General features: G+C 50.4%; 1 pseudogene; it reads right to left on the reverse strand.

Moving 5' to 3' along the window:
• Positions 1-3,282: 3,282 nt before the first annotated feature.
• Positions 3,283-5,422, reverse strand: LOC138152695 (epsin-1 pseudogene; annotated as a pseudogene).
• Between the last annotated feature and the right edge of the window lie 2,386 nt (positions 5,423-7,808).

A 7,808-nucleotide genomic window follows, 5' to 3' on the forward strand; every position in this document is an offset into this window, starting at 1 on the left:
AAAGACTGAGGCAAAGTTCTGAGTCAAAGGCACTTTTATTAAAGTATCCATTAAAGTATCCTCTAATGAAATCCTCAGAACTTCCTTATAATCTGAGATGTCCCCTTCTTCCAGGGGTTTGTTTGATACCCAAATATGCAAAAGACAAGGCCAAAAATGACATAGGTTGGGTGAAGCATGGAGCATCTCCACTGTCATAAGATGGTCACCTGCTCCTGTCAAACAAGAGAGAAAGGTCTAGAGGTACAAAGTTAAATTGGAGGACTTTCCACATATCGAGTCACCTCTGTCACACTGTGCTTGGTCACCATGACAAGGAAAAACAAGATTAAGCAAGTGAATTTACATTCTGCAGCTCACAGTTCTGAGGTTTAATACAGAACTTATAATCACTACCCACTGTGGAATCATAGCAAATTGTTAATCCTGATTGGAACAGAGTAGGGATCCAAATGAATTATTTCTCGCTTTGTTTTGATTTCTTCATCAGAAAACTTGTCTATTCATGTCATTTAACCATTTCTCATTTGGGGAATTTCTTACAGATTTGACAAAGTTTTTTGCATATTTAAGATAATGAGAACTTCATTTAAGAAACTGTCTATAACAATTTCCCCCAATTTTCTACTTTCCTCCTGATCTTGGCTATATTTGCTTTATTTGTACAAAATCTTTTAAATTTAATATAATCAAAATTATCCATTTTATGTCTCATATTGCTCTCTATCTCTTGTTTATTCATAAATTGCTCACCTATCCCTAACTCTGATAGGTAATATTGATGAGGTATGAGCTCTGGGAGCTCCCTTGACCTTGTAGTGCCTGCTTTTCCCATCCCCCAACCTCAGCCCTCCCTCAGGGAAGTGAGCAGACAGTTCCACCCTTCTCCTAGGGATGTGGGCCCTTCCCCAGTCAGCCCACCTTCACACAGGTTGGGCATGCTTCTGGGTCAGGGCCACTTGGAGTGAAGGCTGGAATTTCAAGGTGTACACTGACCAATCACTGTTTTTGGCCTCTGCAAGTTTCTGCTTATGAGATGACCTAACCATTGGCTGGTGGCCTCTCTTTAAAAGCTGAGGTTTTACCTGAGATCTCTGCTGTACCTGGGACGGTGGGGTAGTACCTCGTCAGCCTGCCATGTGGCCTAATCAGCCAACATGGCATATAATAAAGGGTCCAATTCTAAATTGTTGCTTGGGTCTTGCTCGAATTTTCTGGGTACAAGAACCTCTCCTTGAGTCCTTGAGGTACAGGCTCTGGGAACCTACCTTGGACTCTAGATTAAATCGTCTCATTTGATGAGGCATTTGCATGAGGCAATAAGCCTTACATTGTGGCTGGGCCCAGACCTCTAGCCTAGTTACTGAATGCTAACTACTAGCCTAGTTACTAGCCTAGCCCTCCATTGCCCATCTGCTTCCCACCCTTGAACCTATCAAAATATCAATCCACCCTTGAACTGGTCTAGCTTACCATTGTCTGTAGCCTCCAGCTAGCTCCCACCCTTAATCACTCATTGACCTCATTAACTCCTCCTGAAGACCTCCCCCAAACTCCTCCTCTAGACCACCCCCTAGATTCCCCCCACAACCTTCTGTACTTAAGACCTCCTCCTATCTTCATGTTTGTGAGACTACCAAGGAACGACCTAACACAAACTCACTGTGTCTAATGAAAGTGAACTTTTAATAAACTTTGCTTTTCTTTGGCTGAGAGAAGACTTGAGTCTAATTCATTTGGCAGGATACGGTGTGTGTTGGTATTTTGGGGTCTCCAGAGCAACCCTAACCTCTTCAATATGTTCCACGTACTTCAAATGTTCTTGTAATATCTCTCCATAGCTAGGTCATGGTAAATTGTGTAAGATATTGGTCTATGCCCAATTTCTGCCAGACTGTTTTCTATTTTTACCAAACAATAAATTCTTATTCCCAAAACTTAATTGTCAAATACAAGATTACTATATTTATTTGTTGCTGCAAATTGAATGTCTACTCTGTTCTACTTACCTACTTTTTTATTTCTTAGCCAGTACTAGATAGTTTTGATGATTATTGTCTTATAATATTGATGAGGTACAGGTTCTGGGAACCCCTTTGGAACTTGGATTGAATCTTTCCATTTGATGAAGCATTTGCCTGAGGCCATGAGCCTTTCATTATAGCTTGGCCCAAATCTGTTACTAGCCTAGCCCTCCTTTGTCCAGCTAGCTCCCACCCTCGATCCTCCCAAACCCTCCATTGTCTTATCTCCAAGTAGCCTCTAGCTACCTCCCACCCTTAATCTCCCATTACTGGAGTCTGACCTCATTAACTCCTCCTGAAGACCCTCCCCAAACTCCTCCTCTAGACCACCCCTAGATTCCTCCCACAACCTTTCTGAATATAAGATCTCATCTTGCCTCCATTAGGTGTGAGAACACCATAGAATAATCTAGTTTAGACGAACTCTGTGTCAGATTATCCTGGCCTGCTTGTCCAGTACAAGCATCATAGATACTGAGGCTCCTTAAGAGTCTAGCCATTATGGCGAACTTTTAATAAACTTTGTTATACTTTGGTTGAGAGAAGACTGGAGTCTAGTTCATTCAGCAGGACCCAGGGTTGATATATTGGGGTCTGGAGATGGTTCCCTGATACTGGGAAACTGCTAATCCCAAATTCTTCTCCAGCCAGGACTGGAAAGAATTAAGCCTCTCTCCCTATTCCCTTCATGTTCTCCAAGTATCTTTGAGGTGTTCTCTTTTTTTGGGGGGGGGGGTGACCTCTCAGGTCCCATTAGGTCAGACTGCTAGGAGGCTGTCTTGTACTCAGTGTGACACTCAGATTCTTGGTACAGTTTGGTTATGTTGGAGCTGGGCACAGCTTCTGAAGAATGGAGGATGAGGACAGATGCCCCATCTGGAAGTGTAAGCCAGATTCAATTCTCTCAGAGCTAGAGAATTGGGAAAACTTCAGGTACCTTTTTGTGTTTTTTTTTTTTTTGTCTTGTTTTGTTTGTTTTTCAAGGCTTACTCCCAAATCTTCCTCTATGGAGGGACTTACTCCTACACCTATGTTGGATCGTTCCTTTTTAGCTCCCAAAAGTTTGCCTTTGGGTTGTCTTTTACAACATTGGGAAAAATTTAGTTTCTCTAAAGAACTTGAAAAGAAAGTTGTTCTTTTGCAACACTGTTTGGCCTCAGTATTACCTAGAAGACCATGAATAGTGGCCTGTTTTGGGGACTTTAAAAGATAATACTCTTTTTTTTTTTCATCCGAAATGTCATTTATTACAGAAGAGTGATCACCAGCAACAGTCACTGTGGGGGGAGGGGGCAGATCAGGGCTCCCACACTGATTGGAGGGGAGGGATTCAAAGCTGGGGGAAATCGGGGAGGGGGTGCCCACGTGCCCCAGCCCCATCTAATGCCTCCGGATAGAGGGGTCCCCCTGCCTGCCAAGCCTCCCTCCTGCTTCCAGTTTTAGGAGGAGGCTGGGGAGAGGGTGTAGTGTGACTGGGTCAGGTGAGACCTGAGGCTGGGGAGGAGGGGGAGGAAGGGTCCCCCCCTTTCACATGCACTCACAATACTGATCTCCTGGAGGGTGAGAGAAGGAGGGCATCCCCCTCACCCCCTCCCGGTTATAGGAGGAAGGGGTTAGTGTTCGGGGGTGGGGGTCCTAGGGGCATCATGGGAGGCAGGCCAGGCCCCCCACCCAGAGGTGAGATGAAGGCCGGTGGAGCCCCAGGACCAGGGGGCACAGGGCTGAGACGTAGCTGGTTCAGAGTGAGCGTAGCTGGAGGTGGAGCCTGAAAAGGGTTGGTGAGGGACGGGCCAGTGGTTGTGCCAGGGGCTCCAGTTGGCAGGAAGGGGTTGGAGGCCTTGGGTCCCCGGGGGGGCAGGCCCCGGCCGAATCACCAAAGAGTCCAGGTCCACGAGGGCAGCATTGGGTCCCAGGAAAGACTCTGGCGTCTTCCGGGTTGGGGGCATGGGGGCTGGTGGCACTGTCGGTGGGGGACTCCCCACGGCCTCTGCCAGGGAGCCCCCAACCCCGCTGAGGTCAAATGCCCCAGGGCTCCGTGCAGGGACCGCTCCAGCTCCTCCGTACTGCTGCCCGAGGTGGGCAGTGCTGTCCGAAGGCGGTCAAAGTCCGAGAACTCGTCCGGCTCCGCATCAAAGCCCCCGGTCACTGGGGTGCCATTGGTGCTGGGCTTGGCTGGGGAGCCTCCCCAGGGATCTGAGAAGGCTGGCGCTGGTGCCCACGGGTCAGCGGTGGACGGGCCACTGACTGGGGCCCCACCTGGGCCACCAGCTCCCCCCCAGGGGTCTGGGGTGCCCCCCTCTCCAGAAGGGGGAGCAGGGGGGGCCCCCAGGGATCAGCTGCAGGGCCAGGGGGTGGGGCAGGTCTCCAGGGGTCCCCAGAAGCAGGGGTGGGAGCCGGACCCCCCCAGGGGTCAGCTGAGGGTGGGACGGGGGTCCTGGGGGCCCCCCCCAGGGATCAGAGGGTGGGACATTTGCAAGGACAGGACCTCCCCAGGGATCAGAGGAGGGTGGGGGGGCCGGGGCTGTGAAGACATCAGCCAGATCCATTGAGAGACGACTCCTCCTTGCCCCCGGTTTCCCTCTTGCTCTCCTCAATGGCCATCTGCAGCCTCAGGTCGTCGCCTCGACGGATGCGCTCCTCCTTGTCATGCTCCTCCCTGCTCAAACTAAGGGCCAGCTGGAGCTGGACGTCATCCTCGGGGCCACAGGGTGGGGGCTGGTCAGCCTCTTCCTTGCTCATGGCCAGGGCCAGCTGGAGCTGCATCTCCTCCTCTCCGCTGCTCTGGGGCCAGGCCTGTTCTGCCTCTGGGGGGGCCCCGGACCCCACAGCTGCTGTAGCAGTCTGGGCCATTTTCTCCTTGGTCTTGAGAGCGTGGGCCCGCTCTTCCCGCAGGCGGTCCTCATCCCGCAGCAGGACCACCAGCTGCTTGGCCTTCTCACGCACGTTGACGCCCTGGTCCTTGCCGCCGTCTCTGTCCACGTACTGGAAGTCCTTCAGGGTCTGCACAGCGTACCATGTTTTCCTTGCACTGCTGTGACACACGCTCCGAGCCGGTCTTGATCAGGTACTCCATGAGAGTCATGGCCTTGTAGACGTGCCTCCAGTTCTTGCCGTGGTCATTGAGGCGCTTCCAGATCATGCTCATTATCTCCGAGAAGGCGACCACGTTGTAGGTGAGGTCAGCGATCTCGTACATGAGGGAGCTCGAGGGCCCCCACGGGTCGTTGCTGGTGGCCTCACGCACCTTGATCTCGGCCTCTGAATAGTTGTGTACGATGTTCTTCATCTGCCGGCGCAGGGAGGAGGTCGACATGGCGGCGGTGGGCCGGCCCCCCGGGGCTGAGGGAGGGGGGCCAGGGAAGGGGACGTGTCCACCTCGGGGGAGCCGGTCACCGCATCCCAGGGAAATCCTCCAGCTCCGGCTCCCGGGAAGGGGCCGCTGCCGAGCGCAGGAGAAGCGGCCGGAAGATAATACTCTCTTGCAGTTAGAATTATACTGTTGCAGAGAGGGAAGATAGAAATTGCCTATATAATGGCCTTTGAACTTTCTCAGAACTAGGTTCTCAGGAAAGATTGCGAGATGCTTGAAGCTAGAGCCCTTTCGGGCAATGGGAACCAATTAAATTATCCCCTTCCTATGGCCCTCAGGGCTTTGATACTAGCCCCTCCTCCCTCAGCAACTTCTGCTCAGGTCCCAGTCACAGTTCTGGCCCAGGCTCTTGGCTGCTGCCATGGCCAGGAAAAGCCCCTCCAGAGCACCCTCTTGGAGGAAGCTCAGTCACTTGCGCAGGGGGAAAACCTGCTTTCAATGTCACAAGGAGGGTCACTGGTCCAAGGAGTGCCCCTCCAGGGGGCACCACCCAGAGGGAGCCCTAGGAACCGATACCTCTAGAACAGTGCCCATCTGACCAGGAGGGACATTGGAGGAAAAGTTGTCCCTGAGGTTGGAAAAGTGTTGGAGCTACCTCCAAGTACTCTGTCCTCCAGTCTTTTCAAGATTTGGAGTGAGGGGGGAAGACTGGGGCTTGGCAGTGCTCCCACTGTCTCCTCTCTTGCTGAACTCTGGGCAAGCATCAAGGCTGAAGGTAAGGTTACTCACTTTATTATGGCTAAGTTCTCTGTTCTAACCAATTGGTTCTACCCTCCCCTTGACCAGACCAGTCAGGTCAGGGGCATGGAAGGGGAAACTAAGGGAAGTCTCCAGACATACACAGTCCCCTGCCTACTTGAGGAGGATCTGTTTGAATACTCCTTCCTTATGCTCTCCTCTTATCCTGTCCCCTTGTTGGAAAGGGACCTGATGATGAAATTGGGAAGCCAATTTTCTCTAGTTAAGCCTCCTAGATCTCCCCATCTTCCCTCAGAAGTGTGGGAGATAGTTGAGTCAATTGTTTGGGATCAGAAAATTCCTGGGGTGAGCTATTTCTGCCATGACAGCATTTGTTTGACTCCCAGATCCTAAAATGTTCCCCCATAGTGGTCTATATTCAATTAAGCCCAAGGCCTGGGAGGAACTGCAACCATTAATTGCTACTCAAGACCCTGACTCATTGTCTAGAGTGGGGCCCAGACCACCAGGTGAAAGTTTTTTGAGACTTTGAAAACTAAATTGGCCACCACTCCAGCTTTACCCAATCTAGAAAAACCTTTCACTCTGATGAAAGCAGAGAACATGCTTTGGGAGTTGTTCGCTGTTTTTGAAAACTATTAGACTTTGTTGAAGAGGGTACCCACTAAGAGGGTTAGGGTTGCTCTGGAGACCCCAAAATACCAACATGCCAGTTCCTGCTGAATTAGATTCAAGTCTTCTCAGCCAAAGAAAAGTAAAATTTATTAAAAGCTCACTTGCATTAGACACAGAGTGTCTGTGCTAGGTCATTCTATGGTGCTCTCACACACATGGTGTGAGATGGGGTCTTGTAAACAGAAGGTTGTGGGAGGAATCTAAAGAGTGATCTAGAGTTTGGGGAGGGTCTTCAGGAGGAGTTAATGAGGTCAATGAGTGATTAAGGGTGGGAGCTAGCTGGAGGCTACAGACCATGGTGGGCTAGGCCTGTTCAAGGGTGGATTGATATTTTGATTGGCTCAAGGGTGGGAAGTAGATGAACAGTGGAGGGCTAGGCTAGTAACTAGGCTAGTAGTTAGCAGTAACTAGGCTAGAGATCTGGGCCCAGCCACAATGAGGCTTATTGCCTCGTACAAATGCCTCATCAAATGAGATGATTTAATCAAGAGTTCAAGGGGGTTCCCAGAGCCTGTACCTCAAGGACTCAAGGAGAACTCCCAGAGCCCATACCTCATCATTCCCCCCTCAAACATATGGGACCCAAATTCCTTTGGGGTAAAGGGCGAAGGTCTCAGCTTTTGAAAGTGCTTCCTGCTGGCAAGGTAGCTGTCCCTGCCCCTCTGGGTCCGGTTCAAGGGGGTCAGACTTCACATTCAAGGTGTCAGACTCTGGAATGTGGGTGATGCCAGGTCCAGTGGGCTGGAGAACTTGGATTGAGTCAGAGATTTGCATAGCCTTAGTGGTCATCCAGAGGTTGATGGCTTGAACCCTAGAGGAGACAAACCTGGCAAAGGAGGTTAAGCAAACAAAAACCAAATAGGTACCAAAAAAAAAAAAAATAGATAAGAGACAATCTCCCTGCCTGGAATTAAAGATGACCCTGTCAAGGCCAAAAGAAAAAGGGCAGTTGAAATTTCACCTATTTTAATCCTTTTTGCTGGAGGGGGCTGGGGCCATTCTAAACATTAGCTTGAGGTCCTCCAATGGCTCACAGGTAT

This window comes from Petaurus breviceps, unplaced genomic scaffold, assembly GCF_028583685.1.
Source record: "Petaurus breviceps papuanus isolate PSGF00001 unplaced genomic scaffold, PetGlider_PUasm1.0 90925, whole genome shotgun sequence".
Classification (NCBI taxonomy): Eukaryota; Metazoa; Chordata; class Mammalia; order Diprotodontia; family Petauridae; genus Petaurus; species Petaurus breviceps.